At 39.6% G+C, this 14,118-nt stretch overlaps 1 protein-coding gene across 7 annotated transcripts in view; it reads right to left on the reverse strand.

Annotated features, from left to right (window-relative positions):
• The window catches only part of MYCBP2 (MYC binding protein 2), a 477,832-nt gene that overhangs the window by 337,658 nt on the left and 126,056 nt on the right, over positions 1 to 14,118 (reverse strand). The window lies entirely within an intron of this gene.

Below are 14,118 nucleotides of genomic sequence, written 5' to 3' on the forward strand. Positions count from 1 at the left end.
TTCATGTGTGCTAATATTTGTAAGTTCCATTGTGCATATCTGAATTCTCTTTCCTCCATTCAGCTAAAACAGCCTTCATCAAGATTACTAATGAAGTCTTCCTGACCTTCCAAGCCTCTATTCCAGCCTAACCCTCCATAATCTGTCTAATCTGTAACAAGGTCATTTGCATCTTCAGATATCAGAACCCCTGAACTCTTGACTCTCATCCTATTTCTCACAACCTCTTCCTTAAGTCACTCATTGGTAGTTTATGATCATCATCATCATCCAGCCATCCCACTCTGTTGGTGTACCATAGAGGTCTGCCTCTTCTCCTTCTATCCCAAGCAACCATACCCATCATCATAACTTTAACTAACATCTCTACACCAGTGACTCTCATAGTCCTCTCTACTGGACCATTACCTTTCTGTTCAGTCTCTTATTTCCCATCTCCTGGATGATTTGCCATATGCTCAAACTCAACATATCAAAAACTGAACACTTCTTTATCCCAAAATCTCTTTTGCACCTTCTAAAATTCTCCCTCTCTCAAGACTCTCAATTCTGGTAATATTTTTCACTCTTCTCCCTATCTTCTCACACAGCTTTGATCACTACATCAGTCAGGTTTTATCTTCACTACACCATCACCAATTTAAGAGACCAGGAGGAATAGGAGCCAGGAAAGGGGAAATGTGAAAAGGGATCATGGAGAGAAGAGGGTGGGCAAATTGGGTCTGGCAGGGCAAAGAGACTAGAAGTGGGGAAGGAAGGAGGATGAGGATGGGGAGAAAGAAAGATTGGCTGGAGATCCAGGAGGGGAGAACTGGGACTTGCAGGACAAGGGGATGGGGGGAGAAGACAAGGACTGGGACCCGGAGCTCAAGGGGTAAGAGACTGGGATTAGCTGGGCAAGAAGGTTGGGAGTCTGAAGAGAAGATTGAGAGGTGGAGACTGGGACTTGTTTGGCGAGGAAAATGCAACTGGGAGAAGGCGCTGAGAGGCAGAGAGACAGGCCTGGGACAAACTGCAGGGAATGGGGGCAGAAGGGAATGGGCAGAAAGGTCTCAGAGCACACTTCCATCCACAGCCTGGAATGGAATTCAAGATTACAGTCATCATTTCTCCACTGTCAGCAAATATCTGTGAAATTTCCCCCCAGACTAGGTCACTCATCCCCCTCTAGTGCTGGTGTACACAGAGGATGACAACCTACTACTGCTATCAGTTACTCCCTTACCTCAAGTGGCAGAGACCTGTATGGGAGATTTTAAGGTTCAACCCTGCTGATAGACTCATGCAAATATGATAGAATTTTTGGAGATTTTTTTCCCAGTTTCCTTTTTCAAAACTACAAAGTGACACACACTGAAACTTCTAGAAGAACATTAGGATTAAAAAGTCAAGCACTTAAAAATTAGGAAATGCCAGAATTAAGATTGCTTGGGCAACTTTAATTTAAATCCTTTTGCATATGCATTATGATACAGTCTTTAATTACATGGTTAATTGTCAGTTACTCCTCCTGACTCATTCTCTGCACAAGATGGACCTGCTCTGGAATGAATCATGGTTGTGTAGAAGGACACAGGTCTGGTGGGCCCCTGCCTCATCTTTTGCAAAACTATGTAGTAGATGAGCCAGTGTATTACAGGAAAAGGAGGATCTCATGATTAAGGGCTCATCTACTATACACATGGCGATCTGGATTCTATCCCTGCCTATGACAAAGAGTTCTTATGTAATATTTAAAACAAACTTTTCACTGGGGCCCAATCTGAGACCCTCAGGTCTGTTTTGCAACAGTGCTGAGCATTCCCTGCTGCAAAATGAAGTCAATGGAAGCTCTGCTTTGAACATATTAAGTGCAATATAAGTACTCTGAAAAATCAGATTGTTTGTCTCAAATTGGGCATCCAAAATTAGTGGATACCTTTCACCTTGATATCTGTATTTCAGTTCCTCATCTGTAAATGGGGATAACAATAGCCCCTCCTCCTTACACAGAGAGGCTGTGAAATTCAATAAACTAATGTTTGAGAATCAGCCAAATAATGTAGTGATGAGCACTGTAAAAAAGCCCATGAGAAAATTGATCATTCTTTATTCCTAGCAGGGTTTGATTAGTGTGGAGTAAATAAGGTCTGGAACCACACATTGAACAATAAGTATAAAATAAAATATCAAATAGCTGCTCAATGAGTGAGCACTGATCATTCTGGGCACTGTATGCAGAGATCCTGTAGAAAAAAAATAGTATGTGATCATGTAACTGAAGACTGTACCATAATGCATACACATAAGGAGTCCAAAATAAGGTTGCCCAGCCAATGTTAATTCTGACATTTCCTAATTTAAGATGACAAAATCATGCCCTCAACACAGTCTTTTATACACATAGTTTGTAAGATACATTAAAACATGTCAGACACTACCCTCATTGGGGATGGAGTCTATGGCAAATCTGAAGTATTAAAATGTAATTGAATTATCTAAGAGTTGGGGTTTGTTTATTTTCACATTTGAAAAAATTCAAATTTCAGGTAATTCAAATGGAATTTCATCTAGTTTTAAAATTTGTTTTTGGCTCAATGGCATGCACGTGTAATATCAACATATAAGCTTTTTGTAAACTTTAAGCATCTAAAAGCAGAAGCTTGTAGTATAGCTCCTCCAAAACCATAAGAGTGTCAATAATGCTGTGATATATATTAAAAAGTGAATTCCAGTGGTGTTCTGAAGTTTTTCGTAAGATGTCAGTATATATTAACATTTGTTTGATTGGTTTTATATCGATTAGTATGTCCAAGGTCTCAGGTAGAATTCACATGGACTAGGTAAAGGGAATGAAATGTCATATTTGCCCTAAGGAAACATCACAGTGAAGAGCCAAAGAACTCAGCTTTTTCTTGATCTATCAGAAGTAAATTATATAAAAGTTATGTGGGTTTGGTTTGGTTTTTAAATACAAGATCCTTCACAGACTATGAAAAAAAGTGCAATACTAAATACTGGAAGTACCAAGATATGAATTTAACTTATATAACTATAAAGTTAATTTAATCAAATGTTTAAGGAAAAAAGTAGCACTTTGAATAAATGATTCTACTGAAAATTAAGATGGTTATTCAGTGACCATGTAATAAGCAGTACTATTGGTAACTATTTCAAGGAAAGGTCAACAAAGTGACTTCTTGAACAGATGTTGACTAGATTTAAATATGTAACGTGTTATAATACAACTACAATTACCATGTGATTTTTTTCTTTAAAAAAACCTCATTTTATTGTGATACTACCATTTAATAAGCTGTGAAGTATTACCGTGTTAAAAATAATTTTTAATTGTTCAGCAGTAAGTGGTTAAGTGCATCACTTGATTACATGTTAGAAAACCATTAGCCACCCATTGTTGTATGCTGTGTTGTTGTAGCTGTGCTGGTCCCAGTATAGTAGAGAGACAAGGTGGGTGAGGTAGTATCTTTTATTGGACCAGCCTCTGTTGGTGAAAGAGACAAGTTGTCAAGATTACACAGAGTTCTTCCCCAGGTCCTGAAGGAAGAAAAGAAGCTCTCTCTACAAGCACACCAAAGTCTAAATTTAGATGAAACAGGCACCAATTTTATATTAAAGTGAGGTTAATCTAAGGGTTCTTGCATCATAAACTGAGAATGTTAAATACACTACACTAAAAAGTTAACAAGGAGCATTTACTGTTACCATCTCTTATAACACACTGATTTCTATATATTTTAATTCCTTCTTTTAGGAATGGTAAATTTAAATAATTCTCCTACTTCTCTTCTCACACTCTGAGAAATAATAGAAGAATCTTTGAGCTGAAAATCCTAGGCTGCTTGTAAGTAATAAATATTACACAAACACCAAATATGAACTTAAAAAAAAAAAAAAGTGGGACAACTGTAAAAGTAGGCTAATCTAAGGCACACCAATCTCAATTGCACCACTTATTTATCGTATGTTTAAGACTAATTTGTTAACCATTTTTTCTTCCAACAATTTTTCATATGCCTCTGTAAAAGTATATATACTACAAAACTGAAGAATATTTTCTTTGACAATGCCAAAGATAGATGCACAAAGCTGGCATATTATGCAATGTAGTTATTTATTCAGCTCCACCTTCAAATTTATGTATTGTATCCAGTTACGTTTGAAAATATACGATATGATAAAATACTTCAGGGTATACTTCCAGCACACCACCATTTTAGGCATTTCCCAAAAATTAAGAGAAAAAAGTAAAACTATGCACATTTTCTGCTATAATGATGTGCATATATCAACAGCAGTGATGTCTCAACCTATGACTTGGGGACTGTAATTTGTGGCCCTCAAAGGATCAAAACAAGAAAAATTTGTATTAGATTATAAAGTGAAGTGTGTTTGTTCCCTGAGCAATGCTTTGCAACTTTAAACTGAAGTGGTTGTTGAATCACACCCACTACTACGAAAAGAAGGAGCTCCACTACTTCTCACTATTTCCCCTGCAGTCCTAGAAACAGCTCTGATGTGAGCTAGGAGTATCCTGAACAGCTAGCCCCTCCTTGCTGCACTTGATCAACTGCTACCCTGCTGGCTTCCTTCTGCACCACAAAACAGCAAGGGCAGTATCTCGGACTGCTTCATTGCCTGCTTTTCCTGTCAGAACATGTCAGCCCTAAGAAGAGCAGGATAAGAACTTAAAACTTGCTCTGCGCCTGAGCCTGGAGCAGTGGTTCTTAATCCCCAGCCCACTGGCAGCCCAATCAACACAAAACTGCAGCATGTGACATCCTCAGAACCATACAAGTAGTATATATATTGTGTGGATACAGCTTACATAACACACAAAGGGCTGCATATGCGGCCCACAATGCTAAATATGTTGAGAACCACTGGCTTAAAGAATATCTAGAGAAGGATAGCTCCCATCCCCAACACAGCCAACCAAGACAAACCAGGAGAAGTGAAGTGAGAAATCAACCATCACTCATAGCTCTTTGATCTTCTGCATTAGCCTAAAAGTAGTAGGTTAATGCAACCTAGAGACTGCACTAATTTACTCAAGCCAGCTGTAGCCACCAAGGCCCAGACACCACCTGGGGATAGTCCAAACTCAGCATATTCTATGTTCTCCCTCCCTGCTCTGAGACAGCCTTTGAACCATGAACAAGCAGGAGAGAACTGAGACAACCAGCTATGCTAGCTCTATTTCTGTCAGGCCAGAGCAGTCACCAAGACACTTGTGGATGGTTTCACTTTTTTTTTTTTTAAACCTGTTACTGGAGTTGAATACGTCAAATATATGCCCTAAATTATGGATGGTGACCACTTGAGTTTTTATGAAACACCACATTTGGCCCTCAGACTGAAAGCTTGAACACCACAGGTCTACCAGGCCTGACAGCCACTAACTTCATAGTAAGAAACCAATAAATCATCATGACAAACTGACATTTTAATGATGTAGCTGAAACGAAGATGTGAAATGTGAAACAACCACAATCCAACATATACATATGTAGTACAGTAAAATTCCAATTTACAGGACCTCCCCATTTAGTTAACTAGCAATGTATTGCACCTAGACCCTGAGTCTTCAAGCTTTAGTTCTGGTGAGCTGTACAAGTCTTTTAATGCTGAAACCGAACTCCTGCAAAGCTTCTAAACTATGTGGGAACTCTGGATTTCAGTCCCACAGAGCTTCACAGGACTGAAATCCAAGGACTCCAGATGATCCAAACTAAATTATCTGAATTGCTTGGTTAACAGTAATCAAAATATACACACACAGAGAACACCCTCCGATAAATACATACAAATATATATATATAAATATTTATACACACAATTATATACATTTCATATATATACACAAACAAATCAAACTTCTTAAAAATATGTAAAATATATATAAATATATTCCTAAGGTACCTGGGATGGATGTGCTAATTGCTCTATGACAAAACTTTTTAAAATTACAAGAGGCAAAGAAAAACAAAACAAAACAAAAAAAAGACTTACTGCTTATATTTCTACCCACTTACACCAACTTCCCAACCCTCAGACAGCAGCTTGTGAAAAAGGACGAGCCTTGTTCTATGTCCTCAAAGTCAAACATAAGCTCTGTCTGACCTGCAAGTGAAGTGAGTTCCAGAGAACTATTGATTCATGCAGTTAAGTTGGCCTCAATCAAGGAAAGAGGCAGTCGAGATCAAAACCATTCAGAGCCCTGTAGGTCAAAGTAAATATCTTGAATTGCATGGAGAAGTAAATAAAAAGCTAGTACAACTTACTGATTGGTATAGTATGTTCCCTGCAGCTAATGTCAGCAAGAAGTCAGAAAGCTGCATTCCTAACTAGATTCAGCTTCCCAGAGACCTACAAGAGAAATTCTTATCCAATTAGAGCTAGCGTGAGTATGTATACTCAAGATGGGAATCCCACCTTCAGCTCCAACTGTAGATGCAGACTCAGATTAGAACCTTGTGGTATCCCCACAAAAGAACCCCCTCTAGGCAGACTAAGGATTATATAAAGCCACTCTCTGGGACCTCCCATTCAAATGTATAATTCTATCTACTCCAGCTATCATTCACAGAGGAGTCAACAATATTTCACAGTCAGAACATACCAAGGGATGCTGACAGATCTAAGGAAATCAGCATGAACACTAGACCATTATCCATCACTAAGGAGAAGATGCATAACCATTTCACCTAATTCAGTCTCTCTACTATACCCACGTAGAAAAATTAGACCAAAATGGACCTGTAAAATGTCAGGATTTTAAATGATACACTGGTTGTTACCACATCATTTTCAATAAGCTTCCCTAGAAAAGAAAGGTTAATGACAGTGGCAGTCAGCAAGATCACCATATTCAAGAGATAAGTTCTTGAATAAAGGCATAAGGACAGCTACTTAAGGGCAGATTTCACTAGCCTAAACTACCAGAAATTTAGTTTGAGCATCCACAGGGATCCAATTTGCCAGGCTCTAGACCAAATTTCCCCAGACACCCACCCCTAATACTATAAGCAAGCGGCACAAATTCCTAGACAACAACCAACATATTCATTCACTAGCCACCATTCTGTCACTGCACATTTAATCCAGTCCGGATCCAAATGATATCTACAACATAGACAGGAAACGTCACTGAGAAAAAAACTGACTTCATTGCTAAGCAGAAGCAGCCAGAATTTATCAAGACGCCAATGACTCAGAACAGTTCTGACAGATGTCACTGATGTAATCAGACAATAATAGAAATATAGGGCTGAAATGGACCTCAGCAGGTCATCTAGTCCAGACCCACATACTAAGACAGGATTAAGTATACCTAGACCATCCCTCACAGGTGTTTGTTTAACATGTTCTTAAAAGCTTTCAATGAGATGAGATTCTACAACCTCCCCAGGTAACCAGTTCCAGTGTTTAACTATTCTTATAGTTACAAAGCTTTTCTTTATATCTAACTTAAGTCTCTCTTGCTGCAAACTAAGACAATTACTTCTTGTCCTACTGTTAGTGAACATGAAGAATTGATCACTACTTGAAGACTGTTATGGCCCTCCTCAGCCTTCCCTTCTCTAGACTAAACATGTCAAATCCTTCAATCTTTCCTCATATATCAGGTTTTCCTAATATCTTATTTTTGTTGCTCTCCTCTAGACTCTCTCCAGTTTGTCCACAACCCTCTCAAAGTGCAGTGCTCAAAACTGGACACAAAACTCCAGCTAAGGCCTCACCAGTGCTGAGCAGAGCAGAATAATTACCTCCTGTCTTACATACAAGACTCTTGTTAATATATCCCAGAATGATATTTGTCTTTTTCACACCATCATACTGCCAACTTCAGTTTGTGATCCACTATAGCACCAAGATCCTTTTCAGCAGTACTGCTCCCTACCCAGTTATTCCCCATTCTGAAGCTGGGCATTTGATTTTTCCTTCCTAAATGTGGTATCTTACACTTCTCTTTATTGAATTTAATCTTAATGATTTCAGACAAAATCTCCAATTTATCAAAAGAATTCTGAATTCTAATCCTGTCCTCCAAAATGCTTGCAACCCCTCCCAGCTTCACATCAGCTACAAATTTTATAAACACGCTCTCCACTTCATCATCCAAGTCATTAAGGAAAATAATTACTAGTACCAGAACCAAAACAGACCCTTGTGTGACCCCACTTGATATGTCTATCCAGTTTGACAGAAATCCATTGATGATAATTCTTTGAGTGTGATTTTTCAACCAACTGCTCACCCACTTTATAATAATTTCATCCCACCATATTTCCCAGCACAAATTAAGAACACTTTCCTTGTCTCCATCACAGCCACATTAAATGATTTTTAAAACTTGAGTCCATCTTAAGAGTGATTTTCATCATCTATATTAAAGTTCATCACTTTGATCTGTGAAGAATACATATAGGAAGAGGATGTCTTAGCAATCGTGTGGATAGTCAAAAGCAAGCCACTTTAGTGTTTTAATAGTCTATCTACTTAGTTGGTTGCCAGCTGCAATATTCTCCCACAGGAAATAAATAAAACTCAAGTCATCAGTTTCTGTATGCAAATCAGGGACACTACTACTTCATTGTGACAGAAAATAAAGGTGGGGCTCTGACTTCAAAACTGCAGGAGCAAAGGGCATGACTCATACAGGTTTAAGCTTCACACTCCTCAATCACCACATTCTAACCAAAAATGATTACCCAAAAAGCTGGGTAATGGCAAGATTCAGAAATTTCCTGAGACAGAACTATGGTAGTCACAGCCAGCACAGGATCATGAATTAATTCTGAAGGACATTATCTTTACAGGCAACAATATCAACAGGGATAAGGCTGGTCCCAGTCCCAAAACAGACACTCAATGAGCTCACGTAGGAATTTTGCAGTGCAATGAAGGAAGTTACTAATCCTGTGCAGTAACTGAGGTGCTTCGAGATGTGTCCCTCGGGGTGCTCCATCTTAGGTATATCTGCCTCCCTGTGCATATGATCAAGAGGAGGCTTTAAGTAGGCAGATGCTCAAGTATAGGAATATCATAATTCCTTGTTTGTGGAGGTGTGCCACAACCACCGCAAGGACCTTGGAGAACATCCTGGGTGCCACAGAAAAGGCAAATAAAAGTACTTTGTAGTGGTAGTGATCCTACCCCAGAACAAATCTGAGAAATCTTCTGTGGGATGGAAGTATGGTAATGTGGAAATATGTGTCTTAAAGGTCAAGGGCCAAGAACCGATACCCCTGGTCCAGTACTGGGATTATTGTTGCTAACATGACTATCCTGAATTGCTGTACTTTGACGAATTTGTTGAGTTTTCTTAAGTCTAGAATGGGTCTCCAACCGCTGTTCTTTTTCTGGATTAGGAAATAGTTGGAATAAAAGTCCCTCCCTCTGCATTGGATTGGAACTGGTTCTACAGCACCCAAGTGCAGGAGCTGATTTATTTCCTCCTGTAAAAGGTGCTCGTGAGAAAAGTCCCTGAAAAGGGACAGAGAGTAGGAATGAACAGAAGAGATATAAATTAGATCGAGTATAAGCTGTTGATAATGTCTAACACTCACTCGTCTGGGGTGATACTCTGACACCTTAAGTAGAATGGGTCAGATGGTCACCAAACTGACAGACATTTCCTGGTGGTTGCAGCACATGGGTCCGTAGGAGGCATCTTGGGACCTCAACCAAATTCTCAAAACTGTTGATTTGAGGTGGGTGGGTGAGATGTAGACGATAATGTTGGGGGTTGTCTACATTTAAGGGGTCTCTGTTGTTTCCACCACAGATCATAGTGTCATTGAGGTGGGAAGAATGGGGGGGAGGGGTCAAGATCTTTGGGTAGAGTGGTCTCTTTTGTATTGGCATATAGATACCTAATGGTCTTAATGTTGCTTTCAGATCCCTTAGGGTGTGGAGAGATTCATCGGTGCAGTTGGCAAATAACCTGGAGCCTTCAATGAGAGATTCTCCACTGTGGCCTGTACCTTTTTCAGAAATCCAGGAAGATGTAACCATAATGCTTGTCTCATGACTAGTGCCATCGCTATCATGTGAGCTGCTGTGTCAGCTGCATCTAATGACGTTTGTAATGCCATCAGTGCCAGCAGTTGGCCCTCCATCATATTGTTTGGAACGGTTTCCTTTTGTCCTCTGGGATATAATCAATAAATTCATTCAATTTTGAGTAATTTGTATGGTTATATTTGGACATAAGTGTTTCTTAATTGGCATTTCTAAATTGCGGTGTTGCTGATATATATACTTTGCACCCAAACAGATCGTGTCTCTTCCAATCTTTGTCAGAGAGCATTATCTTAAGGTGGTGTTGTCTTCTCCTTTCATTCACCATGTTGGCAACCAGTAAATTCAGTGTGGGGTGCAAAAAAAAAAAAAAAATTTTAAAAGTCCATGTCCTTTGAAGTGACATAATACTTTTTGTCAGCCCTTGGGGGGGGGGGAGAGATGTATATCGTGGAGTCTGCCAGTCAACTTTGGCCAGTTTTAATGGGACCTCATTTATGGGAAGAGTGATCTTAGCTGATGTGGAAGTGTGCAGTATATCAAGTAATTGTGTATGACTCATTTCCTCCAATGGAATTTGGAGAAAATCTGATATCCTTCTGAATAGTTCCTGAAATTGCCGGAAATCACTGCCAGTGTTGGTGGGGGAGGCATGACTGCTTTGTCAGGTGAAGACAACAAGATGTTCGTTGCTGGCATAGCTTTCTCATCTAGTCTTTCCTTCTGTTCCACAAAAGAATCTCCTTGAGGCTCAGGAGGTCTGATACTAAAGGAAGACAAACAGTGTCTAGGTCTCTTCCTAGGGGTACTATGTGGTCTGGAAAACTGCTGCCTGTAAACAGACTATGGATCCCACTAGGGCAATTGTGGGGGAAGAGGCATTGATGGGGGCATCTATGGGTGCCCATACTGAATTCCTGGGTCATTTCTGGCTTCCTGGTATCTAGGTCAAGCATAAGAGTCAAATTGAGCAGCTCCCTGATGTGAAGGGGGGAAAATGGTGCCACAGAATAAACATCTTCATCCTCCTCATCATCCTCACTAGAGAAGAGGGAACGGTACTGAGTGATGACGACAAATGGGTATGTACCACATGCACCTCTAGTGGTGAGCTGTGTACCACAGTGACATTGGTAAGCAGCAGTGGAGATTTTGGTGTATCAGATTAGTAAGTCTTTTGGGAATCTAAATTCCTGAAGTACCAACATGATCGGTACTGTGGGAGTGATTTGTGTTGGTGCCATGGGAGCGATCTGCGTTGATACATTGTAACAGGCAGGCACCGCGTAGATCTTGTCGGTGGCGATGTGCTTGGTACGCGTCTAGTTCATGAAGTCAGTACCATCTTTGAGGCTCCGGGCTTTTCCCTGCCCCTATTGCCTGATTGGGGTCTCTTGTTCAGTCCTACCCTTTTGAAGGTGGACTTAATGGACTTCCTTGGACTTAAAGGCACTGACAGAACCTGAGGCCCCAGGGGCATCACAGGTACTCAGTCTCAGACCTGTCAGGGCCAAAGCTACCAATCTCATCAGGGATCTCTTTCTTTTTGGTGGCTCCTTATTAGGTGAACTTGAAGCTTGCTTTATAGTGTCTTTTCATGAGGAGTGTTAATTTTCTCTTCATAACCAGCAGGGGATGTGGAGCGGCTGATGTCAATGCTCAGACAGGGTTCCATGACTAGGGTTTAAAGCTGGATGAGTTCTCCACCGTTACGTGTTTTAACTTCAGCTCACAATTTTCCCAAATCTGTGCCTTAAATTTAGCCCCCACACTTTTGAGGAATGTGTGCCCTTCCCAGGCAATGAATGAAATGGGAGTGACCGTCACTGACAGGGAGGGCTTCCCAGCAGTAGTTACATCATTTGAACCTGGAGGATCTGGTTATAACCTCCTTTATAGGCTAAGGGAAGCGAAACAGAGTAGAAACTACTACTTTAATCAACAACAACAAAAAGATCTTTTCTTTTGTCTTAAATAAAGAAGAATGGGAACAACTCTAAATAACTAAAATTCTAACTGAATGTTATCACTATTAAACATGAGAACAAAGGCACTAAGATCTCACTAGAAAGGGCTCTGCTAGGGACTCCATCTCAGGCCAAAGGCAGTTGAGAAGGAATCGAGGGCCGTCTGGCCGCACAGTGCTATATAACCGCCGAACATGGCACGAGATTGAGGGAGTGCATGTGCGGCCCAAACACATACCGCTTCTGAAAATTTCCAATCCTAGGTGCAGAGATGCAGATATACCTATGGTGGAGCACCCACAGGGAAACTACTCGAAGAACCACCACTAGTTGCCCCCAATCTTATTCCCACTTTAGTACTCACACCAAGTGAATACATTCAGATACCTAAGACTTTAGGAAGGAAATACTAATACACATCCCTTCATAGCTCTCTTAGAATCATGCTGAATCAAATACCTATCTGAAGACCTATGGACTGACAGCGGGGTCAGCAGTCTTATCCAAACAGTTATCGTAGTACATGCAAAACAGAGGACCTCATTCTTTCTTAAAACAAAGATTACGAATACTTTGGTAGCCACCAGTGTTGTGCTGAACAGCACAGTTTCCAAGTTCTGACCATGACCCTGTGCATCTGAGATGAAACGCCTGACAGAGCTAGTCTTTTGTCTAATCAAAGGCCTATATCCAAATTCTCAGTTGTCTTGTCTTCCATGTCCACCACTAAAGGCTTAACGGAACCCAAATTTTCAAGCAATTCTGCACAGTGGACTACTAGACTGCAGTATTACTGAATCTTTGCAGGCCTTTTCTATATTATAAAATAGCACTACTGATTTTTAAAAAGCTATTGAGTTCATTTAGTGTGAACCCCCACTGAAGACACACTTAAACCTATTTAATCCTTGCTCTAATTGATTTAGCGTACATCAGGAAGCTACTAATTTAAATTGAAATCATATAAGCAAGAGTTAAACCACTGAAAGTCTACATTAATGGTTTGCACCAATTCAACTCAATGATTTTTTAAACCAAATTTGCTAAACTAGCATACTTCTCCAGTGTAGACAATGTCTCAACCACCAAAACGAGACAGCTGTGCCACTTACCCACCACCTGATTCATGACAAGGGACCTCCAAAGACAATATACAAGATCCGTTACTTAAAGGAAAACTCCCTCCTCCTCTACCCCAAACGTAAGAGAAATATCCACACAGTGGGAAGAAAAAAAATCCATCCCTTCCTGGGATAGGAAGTTATTACGCACAACCGCTAACTTTACCACTAAAAGAAGGAAAGAAAGTGAATGATTTTCTACATACACATAAAAATGCTTCCAGCAGTGACTGGCTTTCAGTCTGGAAAATGTTGGCACACTCTAAGTATGAACATGATATAGATTTTATATCTATCAACACAGATGCATTTTCTACCTGAAAAAAAAATCATAGTGGTATCTACTCCCAAACAGAAGAACAAAAGTTTAAGCAAAATTCCTCCTCCTAACATGATCAGTTTATCAACTACATCGGCACACTTTACCTAAATCTCTGATCTTCAATTAAATCATTTATCATAGTCTCCCCTAAGTGTTTTAAAGTAAGAAGTATACTGAAAAGTTGTCAATGACATGTTACAATAATTCTTGATGTAGATAATATATAGAGTACTGTCTTCAAATATTCATAAACAAAATGCACTACAATTTCTAAAAATTTATTGGTGTACTGAAACATTTTGCTCTTTGAGAGAAGGAAAACCCATAGAAGATTGTACTATATTAATCGACTACAAAAACTCACAAAAGTCACTGATATATAATAAGATGATTGGGTGGGCTTCTGGTTATTTCTGCTTCCTCTCCCAATGTATTATATTGGGCAGTAATTAACGTCCATATTTAAAAGTTATTTTTCAAATGGGAGAAGACAAAAAGATGAAAATAGGATGTCTAAAAAGGTTATTTAAGACTACCCTTTAAGATTATTATTTTGCTTTTGATAAGATTTTGATGAATGTATACACTTTTCATAATTTACTGTGTGTCTTTTTAATACTCAGACTAACTTAGCCTGATTTTTGTTTCAGGTTTGGGAGATTTTAAGTAGAAAAAAGGCCTG

Source organism: Emydura macquarii, unplaced genomic scaffold, assembly GCF_026122565.2.
Source record: "Emydura macquarii macquarii isolate MOO-44397 ecotype Brisbane River unplaced genomic scaffold, CSIRO-AGI_Emac_v2 contig_2473, whole genome shotgun sequence".
In the NCBI taxonomy this organism is placed as follows: Eukaryota; Metazoa; Chordata; order Testudines; family Chelidae; genus Emydura; species Emydura macquarii.